Genomic DNA, 13662 nt, shown 5'->3' on the forward strand with positions numbered 1-13662 from the left:
TTTAACTAAGGGCGGTTGCTAAAAAACTGGCACAGCACATGGTCATACAGTTCCCAGCGAGTGATGGGTGGCTTTAGCATTTTCATAAATGCCATGGGATTACGAACATGCAAGCATGTGGTGAAGCACTGAGCGCTGATAGTGAACAAGTTGAGCCTTTCAGAAAATACATCAATGAAATCATTGAATCTGAGGGTCTTATTTCGTCTTAAGTTTACAATGCAGATGAGACTGGCCTGTTATATTGTGCTGTTCCTGAAAATACCCCCGCGAACAAACATGGGATTAACACTCCTGGCCACAAACTAAACAAGGAGCACATTTCAGCCCTACTTTGTGCTAATGACAATGGCACACATCACCTCAAGCTGATGGTAGTCGTAAGAGCATGAAAGCCTTGCGCTTTGAAGAATGTTATGAACCAGTTGCCTGTCATCTATTCCAGTTCAAGGAATGCTTGGTTTACAAATGACATTTTTCCTGACTGGTTTTTCAATCACTTCATACCTAAAGTGCAAAACTACCAAGAAGAGGTCCTGAAAATTCCTGAAGATGTAAAAGCTGTTTCACTTCTTCATAATGCATCAGCCCATCCTAATGCTGAGAAGTTGGTTAGTAGGAATGGAAGAATAAAATTTATCTTCCTTCTTCCAAACACCACTTCTATAATACAGCCTATAGACCAGGGAGTCATTGTTGCCTGCAAGAGGTTGTATAAGAAATAGTGTCTTGAAGATGTTATGGTTATCTTGGATAACAAAAATGGTCCCAAAGAAGATACAAGAGGAGCCAGGATAATTCAAAATTTGCACACATACAACATCAAGTCCGCCATCTTTAATTTTGCTGCCGCTTGGAAGGAGATAAAGACTACAACATTTGCTAATGGCTGGACCAAGTTACTGAATGGGAGTGCAAAATGGCACTAACACCAGAATACAATTTGAGGTTTTGAAACCTCTGATTTCCATGAAACTTTGATGAGTGCTGGTGATAATGTCAGTGAGAATGATATTGAACAATGGCTAGACATCGACGAGGGCGACCAAGGTTATCAAATTCTGAGCCAGGAAGAGATTGCTGAAGATGTTCTACAGGGCGATCAGGAGGTTGACAACAAGGAAGAAGAAGCAGTTCCAGCTGGTCCAAAACTATCGGTGGTTAGAGAGCACATCATCTCATTAATATAGGCGCATCTTCAGATCCAGAGGTGATTGCTTATTACGAACATTTTCGGCAATTTTGATTGTTAATTCTTAAGATACAGTATAAAAGTGGAAAGCAACTGAAACTCGATGCTTTTTCAAGACCAATCTTCATTAAAATATATTAATACTGTACCACTGAAAGTGTTTTATTTTCAATACTATTCCTAAAAGTCGTGACTTAATGGACTTCTGATTTTACGGACAACCCTTAGCCCGTAATAGTCTATTAAATCGAGAATTTACTGTAATTAAAATTTAAATGCATTCAATTTATAAATAACGTGAGCAATTATAAATTATAATGAATACTGAGAATTTAATTATAAATGGCAATGTATTTTTTGTCTGAAAAACTTTAGTTTATGAAAATCCTTGCATATATCTTGCACCACAATTTTTTTAACTTTAACGCCGACCTGGTTGGCCAAATGGTTAGCATATCCGCTCTTCAGCCAAAAGGCTGCAGGTTCGCATCCTGCTGTGGGCATGGATGTTTGGGATTGTCTGTGAAAATGCTAGTGGTGGTGGTAGATGGCTTTGGTATAGATGATGAAAGTAGTTGTAGCTGGTGGATTGAGGGGTTGTAGAGTAGGTGCTCTCCCTCGATGAGTCTTTGGACTTCCTGGAGGTGTCACGTAATAATAATAATAATTAATTTTGGGGATAAAGTGAGAGTTATATTTGAGTAAATGCAGTACTGCAACACTTATCTTCTCCTTGCAATCTTGATTGGCAACCAAAAAACTGCAAAACAATCTCGATACTAGAAGAATAATTCAAAAAAAAATTGGAGAATTGATGTTAATGCAGATAAGAGCACTGCAGTGCTATTCACTATAAGACGTGGATTTCCCCACCCCCATTTCATGGCAACCAGCGGCCAAATACTTATGGGTACAAGTAGATAAAGGGCTTCCCTTTACAGCTCATATTGATCATGCCTGCTCAAAAGCAAATGAGACAATGGGGAAGCAATACTTGTTACTGAAATGTCATAGTCAGCTAAGCACAGAACTTAAATTATTGCTACATAAGATGCTGATCAGGTCAGTCATGGTGTGCGACTCCACAAGGATGAGCCATACAATAAATTCAAATGTTAGCGAACTACAGATAATTCAAAACAAACATTTACGAATAAAGTTTAACGCACCATGGTTCATAAGAAACATACAGCTTCACCAAGAAGCCAATAATTCCAAGATCTAAACTTTCGCATGAAAATGCGGCAAAATTCTTAGCAAATGCTGCTATCCATCCTAACTGTCTAATCTGCCAAACAGTAGACTACAGTGATCATGACCCTGCAAAACACAAACATCCTAAAACCATACTGAGCAAGTATGTTTTCAAAAAACCCACTGCCAAAAGGCCAGAATGGGCGAGTCAAAGGCTCAAATAATATGCCAAGCCTGTTACAGTCTACCACCTAGCAGCAGACAAAGAGGACAATAATCTTAGGACAATCATCTCAAAAAAAAAAAAAACATACTGAACAAGTATTTTATTATTACTATTAAAAAAAAAAAAGGGGGGGGGGAATTCCTCAGTAGTCAACAGCCCACAGGGCAGACAAGTGTTCAATAACATTTCTTAATCCAGAAATTTAAATGGAAATCTGACAAAGGAACACAGGTCCAATCAATCCACCTTGCCATGACAGTTAATGTTGGTGTCTCTTCAGGCTTCCTCTGATGAGACCTTAATTAAAGGGTGAAATCTATCTGAGTAGTGGCCTTTCTCATAATGCATAGCATTATACACATCTAAAAGTTGGCATGCTTTGCAATCGTATTTTTTGTATAAGCGTAATTGCTTAAACTTATCCAATAAAGGATTGGATAAACCTTTATTTCTGGTACTGAATATTTCTGGTATAAACAATTAGTATTTCATGGTTATCTTGCTATTTATTTTTCTAGCTTTCAAAAATGTTCCAAATAAAACTCGCATCGTGTTAATATACAAACTCATTCAGATGAAAGTTCCACTGCATTATAAAACAAATTTTATCTTTAGAAGTTAAAAGGCTGCAAACTGAAGAGTAATTCTTTTCAGATATAAAATACAATTTTTCTTATGTTTATATTTCCCAAGTTATTCTGTGACACAATGATTAATATATATATATATATATATATATATATATATATATATATAGATTTTTTTTTTTTTTTTTCACTGCCACTACCAAACATTTTCAGGTACTTTCTGTTTGCAGGTCATTTTTGGAGGGGAATGAACATTCTAAGCTACACAATACTAATCCTCTCACTTGAACAACAGTTTATATTGCTGTAAATGGAAAGAGGAAGAACTGTGTGTGAGTGTGTGTGTGCACAGAAGCATGTAATGAACAGTTTTTTAAAATGTCCAGAATTTTGATGGCAATTAATGAGCCATGGCATTTTAGTCTTTTTAAAATACTTTTACAAAAATGTTTATGTTTTAGCTAGGGGATTATTTACATCTTGCCTTCCTTAAACTTATATTATTTCTTTCTGCGTATTTAAGTCCAACATGGATTTGATTAGAACACATCTATAACCAAGTGGTCCAACCAAACTCATGAAGATTTTAACTAGAGGGCAAGAGCAACATCCAGCTGCCACCAGATATACCACACAGCTATCTTCTTTTATAATCAAAAACAAGATAAGGACTTGCTTTTGATTAAAACTTGGTTGGTACTTCCCACACTTTTTTTTATATTGATCCCATACAAAAGAGACCTATAAGCACATCAGTGCAATGTGTGGGGTGCAGATGAGAACTAAGATTGAAGGTTATTGATTAAGAGCTGCAAGTTGTAATTGTTTGGTAATACTTCAAGAGGAAAGCTGTTCCAGAGAACAGATGTGGACAGAATAAAAGAGGAAGAGGAGAAGCAGGTAGGATGTGTTTGCAGTTGCACACGAAATGGATGTTCAGCAGCTGCTGCTCCTGTATTAACTATTAACAGGTGCAACAAATAAGAATGATAGTTGCCAATTCAGTGATGCAGTGATCATGGAATTACCTGTAGATAATTATAAACAATTTTTACACAGTGCTGAAACACTGCATCTGTGAGATAGAGGTTAAAGTGAATCTGTAAGAGAGGGATCATCAATGAGCCTAACTGCTTGCCCCTGGACATCAAGGATTTTAAGGGCAGTTTTAGGTGCACTACCCCAAACATGCGAGTAGAGTTCTAAACATGAACAGATTTGTATACCTGCCTCCAAACGAAACTTTTTGTGGATATTATCTCAATGGTAGGAGTTATACTACCTGGAATGCAGCTTCCTCTTTAAAGCACCAAGGATTAGAGTACTTTAAATTACGATAAGAGGAACTCCCTCCTGCAACTGGGAGCATCTAACCAAATTTTTGCGCATTTTCATATTCATGTTTCTGTTAATTTTTCGTATTGTAATTATTTCTATGTGGTAAAGGTGTTTCAACTCCTAAAGCAATGTAACAGCTTGGGTAGGTTACAAACAATGTTTGCTCTAAGCTCTGTGCAGGAGACAATCTCCTACTCACTGTCAAATATGATGCACTAATGAAGTGTCTGTATCTTAGCATTATCGCTATAATAGATCAGTAGTGAGTGATTTTTAAAAGTTTTAAGTTTGACCCCATCAAAATGCCAAAGCATACAGTACAAAGATTGCTGCAAGAAAATCATGATGACAAACCTAAAGCTATGGGCAATTTTAAGTTATCGTGGCTGAATAAATTAATTGAAACAGATTATGATATGTACACATATCACTGCATTTTAAATCTTCACTTTGCAATACCTAAGTCAACCCAGTTGCTGTTCAGAAGAGATGCCTTGTGTATTTGCTCCACTGGTTCAGATGAAAATTTTCTTTTCCTTATAATAGAGATAACCAATGGAACATACAAAACTCTTCCAAGAGCAGAAATGAAATAGTTTTCACTTGGTTTCCCTTCTTTCACCAAGATGCGTACGAATGATGCTAATGTTAACAGCTTGCTCTTCACCTTTCTTTGTTAACCCAAACCTGAAACTGCACAACATCACCCTTCTGCAGAAATTTATGGTCAACTGAACTTATAATTCCAAATGGATACTTGAGTCTTAATGGATATTTTACAATGCTCAGAAAGGATTAAAACAGAATTTAATCATCATCATCATCATGCGTATCAAGGATGGATTTAGGCCTAACATGGCCTAAACCCTTGATACGCAAGATAATGATTCCGGCCTTAGAAGTCATCATCGAATCATTTAAGAGGATCGTGGTTTTCTTTTTCCTAATGGCTTGTACTTTAAGGCTTGTTTTGGCAATCTTTCTGTTTTCATTCTTTGAACATGTTCAATCCTTTTTTGTTTATATTTTTTAATTTTTTTCTATTACTGGTTCTTGGTTTAATTCTTTCATAATTTCTTCATTTCTTTTGTGATCAAATAGGGTATACTTAGCAGTTTTTATCATAAACTTCATTTCTGCTGTTATTAATCTTTGATTGTCTTTTTGTTTTATTGTCCAGATTTCGCTTCCATAGATTAAGACTGGTAGGGCTAATGTATTGTATACTTTAAGTCTGGTTTGTTTTTGAACTAGGTTTGGTTTAAATATAGAGTTAATTACACGTGTTATTTTTAAATATTTTGTAATTTTTACATTTACATCTTTTTCATTTTCATGCGATCATAGATACTAGGTAGTTAAATGAATTCACCTGTTCTAAGAACTTGTTATCTATTACTATTTTAGTTCTTGCTAGATCTTCTCCTTTAAAGGCCATAGTTTTTGATTTTTCTGTTGATATTATCATACTATAATCTTTGGCTATCTCATTAGATCTAAAATAGCCTTCTGTAAGTTATCTTCAGAATTTGTAATTATTATTTGGTTGTCGGCAAAAAGGAGAGTGCTTAAGTTCACTGTAGGAGAAAGTTTAATTCCTTGATGTAAATTTTTATTCCATTTTATTTAAGTAGATATTAAAAAGAGTTGCTGAGAGAAGATATCCCTATCGGACCCCTTGATTTATATCTCTCGTATATGATAGCTCGTGATTTAATCTTATTTGTATTTGATTATTTTCATATATACTTGTGATAGCTTTTAGGATATTATTTGGTATTTGTCTTTCTTTTAATATGTTAAATAAAATGTTTCTTTTAACTTTGTCAAATGCTTTTTCAAAATCAATAAATGCAATATGTGTTTCTAAATTGTATTATCTTCTTTTCTCTATTATTAATTTTAGGCAAAAGGCAGGGTCTATACATGATCGTCCTTTTCTAAATCCATTCTGTACTTCTAGAATAAAGTTTTCGGAATATTTCATTAGTTTGCTATTTAAGATTCTGCTATATATTTTGTAATAGGAATTTAGTATACTGATACCTCTATAGTTTTTAGGGTCATCTCTATTGCCTTTTTTAAAGATAGGAATCACAATTGCTTTTTTCCATTCTATTGCAGGGATACCAGTTGAATAAATTTTATTTAAAAATAATAAGAGTCCTTCTTTGAATCTTGTTCCTGCGTATTTATAGAGTTCTGAACCTAGATTATCTTCTCCAGGTGATTTTCCGTTTCTTGTTTCTTTCAGGCTGATTTCTAATTCTTCTTTAGTTATTTCCTTTTCATTTTCGTTTGCCAGTTGTCTTTTTTAAAATATTTGTCTGCCCACAATTCTGTTTAAATTTATTTAGTAATTTAGAAATTCTTCTAATTTCAATTCGGTGTTTAATTTTATGTTTTCTTTGGTATCCGCATTTAGGTGTTTCAAAATCTTATATACATAGGGTCTTATTTTAAGTAAATCATGTTCTAAATTAGAAACAAATTTATTCCATGATTCTCTATGTCTTTTTCTGACTTCTCTTTTAGCTATGGCTCTTATTCTTTTATATTCTATTTCATCTACTAATCTTTTACTGCTTAACCATTTGTGACAGGCTTCTTTTTTTGTTTTGATTATTTCTTTGATTGTATCATCCCAGTTCTTCAGTTTTTTCCTTTTATTGAATTTTTTTGGTCTTTCCTAAGCTTTCATTTGCTGCTGCATTTAGTATCGTTTTTATATTAAGTCAATCTACATTTAGTATCATTTTTATATTAAGTCATTCTATTTCTATATCTTCATTTTGTTTTATTTTATCTAGATATTGGTTAATTCTTTGTTCATATAGCCATTGTACATTTGTGTCATTCAATAGTCTAGTTTTATAAACAAATGTTTCAAATTTTCTTTCTGTTCTTGTTACTTGTAGCCATCATCATCATCATCATCATCAAATTCCTGCCATGTACCCTCAAGGGGTGTACAGGATATGACAGTACTACATGAAAAAATTACATCATTAACTTCCTATCTACAATTTTCCTCCAAATCAGTCTGTTACTTGTCAAGATTCCAACATTATCAGATCTTATATTTCTATCGTCTAAGGCACTTTGTACCGTATCAATCCACCTATATCTTGGTCTTCCTCTGGGCCGTTTTCCTGCCAACCTGGCAGAGAACACTTGTTTTGCTAATCTTTCCTCTCCCATTCTATTCAAGTGACCATACCATCTGAGATTAGCTCTGCTAACGCATTCCTGGATGCTGACAATGTCAAGTTCTTTCCTAATATCCTCATTTTTAGTATGATATTGCCATTGATGCCATCTGTTCACGCCTCTAATCTTTCTCAGGACTCTCATATCTGCGGTCTCTAGTCTTTGGTCAAGTGTTTTACTTCTGACCCAGCTCTCAGATCCATAAGTTAAAATTGGTTTGAACACAGTCTTGTATACAGCTAATTTAGTATTCCGACTAATTTCTTTCTTATTCCATATGAATTTATTCAATTGACTTCCCACGATACCAGCTTTGCTGATTCTGTTGTCTATTTCTATATTTAGTTTACCATCTTCAGTAAAAATTGTGTCTAAGTAGCTGAAATGTTTTACTTGTTCCACAGGTTCTCCATTCACAACACAGTTGACATTTTCAATGATTCTGCCTATTTTCATTGTCTTTGTCTTTTTATTGCTGACCTTCATACCATATCTATTACAACAGCTATTCAATTTAGTCAGAGAATCTTGCAGACTTGTAGCGGATTTATTTAGAAGTATAACATCATCCGCATAAAGAAAAGAGCTGACATTAACATCTCCAGTTTTTATATCAGGTTTAATACCACATTCCTTCATAACGTGATCCATATAGATAATGAATAACAGAGGGGATAATGTACATCCTTGTCTCACACCAGATTTAACATTAAACCATCTTCCTGTACTTCCTTCAATTCTAACTGCTGACTCACAACTCAAATAAAGACTAAGTATTGCTTGATATAATGCCCCATTCACACCATATAACTGCAGCGTATTGAATAGCTTCTCTCTTGGCACCTTGTCATATGCCTTTTCCAAATCGACAAAACTTAAATACAGATCTTTGTTATATTCCCATGCTTTCTCGACTATTTGTCATAAAGTGAAGATCTGATCCTGACAGCCTCTATTTGGCCTGAATCCAGCTTGTTCTTCACCAAGCTTTTCTTCCACAATTCTTCTCGACCGTTTCTCAAGTATACTTGCATAGATCTTGCCAGGAACACTCAGTAGGGAAATACCTCTGTAATTCTCACATTCAGTTTTATTTCCCTTTTTATATATGGGTACTATCAGAGCTCTACTCCAATCATCGGGAATTCGTCCCTCTGTCCAGGCTTTCTGAACTATGCAGTGCAGCCACTGTAAGACTCTTATACCACCATACTTCAGCATTTCTGGTTGAATATCATCTACTCCTGCTGCCTTTCCACATTTCAAGCCTTTGATGGCTTTTTCTACTTCAAGTACGATATGTATTCCTGACTGCATGCCTGGTCAGTGTTTTTTATCACTGTGCTGTCATCACTGCTTGTTTCATTTAGTAGTTTTTCAAAGTAATTACTCCATACTTCAAGGATATCTTTTTCTCCCGTTTTCATGTCACCTTTATCATCTGTAATTCCTTTTATAGCACTCTTTCCTCCATTCTTAAGCTTCTTCAACAACCTCCAGAATATTTTGCCACCTTCTTGATATTTATTTTCTATATTCTTGCCAAAGTCCTCCCATGACTTTTGTTTAGCTAGTTTTACACACTGTTTAGCTTTCTTACATTTGTCTCTGTATTCTGTAAGAGTAAAAGCTGACTTATTTGCCAGGAACTTTTGATATGCTTTCTTCTTTTCCTTCACTGCCTCTTTAACTTCCTGTGTCCACCAGGGAGTTCTGATTTTTTTATCCTTGCACACAACCTCACCACATGCCTCTCTGGCAGAATCAATCAATGTTTCCTTCAGAGTTTGCCACTGAATCTCCAAGGTTTGATTCCTGTTCTCAAACTCTTTCATTTTCTTTTCAATAATATTTCTGTATTTTAGTCTACAGTTCACATCTGAGAGCTGCTCAACTTTTATTCGCTTTAAAACTTTCTTACATGTTATTCTTTTCAATATGAAATTCAATTTTATCCTGCTCAGGACTAAATAGTGATCACTTCCAATTTCAAATCCTCTGTACACTCTGGTGTCCTGCACCAGGGAGAAAACATCACTATCAACAATAACATAGTCAATGAGACTTTTCTTATTCCTTGCCTCTTCTCTCCATGTGAATTTGTGCACATTTTTATGTTGGAACATGGTGTTAGTAATAACCAGTCCATGTCCTGAGCAGAAATCCAACAGATATTTGCCATTATTATTAGCTTTGCTCTTTTCTCCAAATTTTCCCAAAATATTTTTGTATGTCTCACAATCATTTCCTAATCTACTATTTAGATCCCCAACAAGGACCAACTTTTCCTTTTTCATTGTGTCAGTTGTTTTTTCTAAAGCCTCAAAAAATTCCTCCACTTCTACCTTAGTAGAACCTTCTGTGGGACCATAGGCACAAATAAGTCTCATTGTCCAGTTCCCCATTCTCATATTTGCCCACATTACTCTACTTGAGACTGACTGCCATTCAAGAAGATTAGCCTCGTATTTTGTGTTGAATACTATGGCTACTCCTTTTCCTTGATTGTCATTGCCTGAATATAACATTTTGTATTTATTGCTCAGAAAGATCTCACCAGTTTTGGTCTTTTTTGTTTCAGTCACCCCTATTATGTCGATCTGGTACTTATCTAATTCCTCAGCTAGCTCCATTTCTTTGCCATTCAGGCTTCTTACGTTGATAGTACCGATCTTTAACTCTGGTGATGTTGAGTTAGGGTTTGTTTTCAGATTTGTTCCAGTAGCTGACTTTTCGCTGTTCGCCCTGGTTCCCTGGTGAAAACAACGGGGGCCTTGTTTAACCGGGCGACGCCCCAGCCGGCATGAAATTTTGTCATGTTGTACCATCATTTTTTATTTTGGTTTAACCAATAAGAATACAATTTGGTCGGCTAAATCCCAAATTGCCAGCCCATCCTCGTTCATTCAGTATCAAAGTAGATACCCAACAGGGTGCACCACGAGAAGGTGAGGATTGGACATTAGGTCAGAAGCTCTGGTCGGTTCTCCGCATTCCTTTAAAGGCTATGTGGAGGTCTCCTCTCAGTTATACAGCTTTGACCCTTAAGCACCCCGTGTACTTGTAGCCATTTAGGTGGTAATTTTAATTTTATTTTAACAAGGAAGTGGTCAGTCACTGCTTATTTCATATCCTCTGTGAACTCTAACATCTAGTGAAAATTTTGATGTCTTTTCATTTAGTATAAAATAATCTAATATTGATTTCCATCCTCTTGCTGCCCAAGTATATTGATGTATGTCTTTATGTTTATAGAAGGAATTCATTATTTTTAGGTTATCATAAACCACAAAGTCAAATCAATTTTTTACCATTCCTGTTTAGACTATGTTTTCCATGTATTCCTATATTATTATTAATTTTCAGTTTCCAATTCTTGAATTTAAGTATCCTGCTAAAATTACGTAATCATTTTTATTTATTTTATTATATATGTTTTGTAGCTGATTATAAAAATCAATATTATCCTGTTCTCTTCCTTCTTCTGGGGCATATAAATCAATTGTTGTTAAATAGCCTCTATCTATTTTTATTCTAGCTTCTATTATTCTTTTATTCCATAATTTATAATGTTTTAACTGTTTTGAAAGGGAGTTATGAATCCAAATCACGACTCCTGCTTGTGCTCTTTGGTCTCTGTTGACTCCATTGTATATCACATTAAAATTTTCAGTTTCCATAGTTCCTTTTAATTTCTTTTTTTGTTTCAGTGAGTACTGCTATTTTAAAATTTCTTTCATTTAATAGTTGGTCTAATTCTATTTCTTTATATGCTATTCCTCTTACATTCCAGTTTGCTATGTGTATTATATTTTGTCGTTTCCATTCCTGTTTTACCTTTTCCATAGATTCAATCCGATTATCTTTTTCTGTCAGCTTACAAGTAGAATTATGTTCTCCATGTCAGGTGACTAGCCTGACTATTGCATTAAGCTTCGGGAAACACTTATCACCAGAGGTCCCACCCTACATTCAAGGCCACCTAAAACTGTCCTTGTAAACCCGGAAGATGTCTCAGTCACTGAGACATCTTCAGGGATTACAAAAAAAACTAATGTAACATAAACACAAATAACAAACAATACTAAGCCCAACCACATGGGTGACACTAAAGTCCTAACTAGGTGGAATGCCCTCTAAGGGCATTTGTAGGTGGCATGGAATGTAGGGTGGGACCTCTGGTGATAAGTGTTTCCCAAATCTTAGGAAGCTTAATGTAATCTTAAGATTTGGTTGATTTCTGAGAGCTGCTGCTGCTGATTCTAAGAGTAGTCTCTCTTTTTTGAATTTGCTGTGGTGGAGCATGGTGATTTTTTTCCCCATGAGATGCTATTGGTTGTATCCAAGTCATGGTCAGCAAGGCCTGACTGACCATAGTCGTGGTTGCAGATGTATGACTTGTATTCCTCCAGGCAGATAGTTGCTGATCTGCCTGTCTGTCCAAAGTACCCCAGTTTACAGGAACAGGGTACTTTATAACGAGAAAACTGGGAAATGGGGGAGGAACTGATTTTTTTTGATACTGTGATTGCTGTAGCCATTGGAGAGGAAAGTGTTGTTATGTGGTCAAGTTCAGTTGTAAGGGCGGTTCCAGTGGAACAAAGATTGTGGGCTCTCTTGGTAAGAGTTTTAATAATGCCATATTGTTGAACGGAGTGGTGGTGGGAGAGTTTGTGAATGTATCTGCCTGTGAGCGTGGGTTTTCTATATACAGTGAAGGAAAGTGTACCGTTAGGAAGGCGTGTAACTAAGGTGTCTAGGAAGGGTAAAACAATTGTTCTTTTCCCTTTCCATCGTAAACTGGATTCTTGGATGTAGGCTGTTGAGGTGACTGAGGAAGGAGTCTAATGTGTCTGGGCCATGAGGCCAAATAGAGAACACATCATCAACATATCTTAACCAGATAGAAGGTTTGAGAGGGACTGAGTCTATGGCTCGTTTTTCAAAATCTTTCATATAAAAATCGGCAAGAGGGGGGGGGGGGGGGCATAGAGGTTCCCTCTATCTGATTGTAGATTTTGTTCTTCCAAGAAAAATAACCAGAATTGATGACAAAGGAAAAGAGATCTAAGATGTCAGAATGAAAAACATTTTCTAAGATTGTTAAGGTATCAATTAAGGGGATATTGGTAAACAATGAGGATATATCAAAGCTTACCAATATGTCTATGTTATTTAAGGTTAAATTTTCTATGAGGGTTTTAAAATGGGTAGAATTTTTTTTTATATAGGATGTGGAAATTTTAGTGAGGGAGGGAAGGGGGGGGGGGGTCAGAGAGTTGGCCAGTTTTTTTTTTTGACAGTTTATAGCAAGGTGTGTTAGTGGCATCTACTATAGGTCTTAGTGGGGAATTGGGTTTGTGGATTTTTGGCAAACCGTATATTCGGGGGAGGACGGGAACAGAAAGGCTCGAGTTTTTTCGTGATGTCCGGGGGGCCAGGACGATACTTTTTAAAGTAATTTTTTTAACTATTGCCCTCACAGCAATTAAGCCTCTACACATGGATACATGAGCATTTTCACCATTTAATATAAAAAATTAGCTGACAGTGGCTAACAATATTTATCAAAGCATTAACAACTAATTAATATTCACACGTTGGCAGATTGTAGTCACTATTCAACCAACACCTCATTAAAAAATATTATGTACCCCCCCCCCCCTCACCCACGTGGAAACAAGTTACTTTGGCATGCAAGAAAGCAATAGTTTTATCTTATGTTATTAGCTATAACTAGCAGTGGCTAATGGAAGAATGGCATTCAGTTTTGGATTGCGATTTTTTTTGCTTTACTTCTAATTGAAAACCACATGCAAGGAAATAATACCATAACCAGCCATTGAGGAGAAAGAAACAGCAAAAAAGCGTATAGGATGAAAAATGGTGAAAGCATGGGGGTTAACTAAGAAGGG

General features: G+C 35.7%; 1 protein-coding gene across 4 annotated transcripts in view; it reads right to left on the minus strand.

Moving 5' to 3' along the window:
- Positions 1-13662, minus strand: part of Unr (cold shock domain-containing Unr) — a 281401-nt gene that overhangs the window by 56585 nt on the left and 211154 nt on the right. The window lies entirely within an intron of this gene.

Source organism: Typopeltis vanoorti, chromosome 2, assembly GCF_054136105.1.
Source record: "Typopeltis vanoorti isolate ZY-2024b chromosome 2, IOZ_Tvanoo_1.0, whole genome shotgun sequence".
NCBI lineage: Eukaryota > Metazoa > Arthropoda > Arachnida > Uropygi > Thelyphonidae > Typopeltis > Typopeltis vanoorti.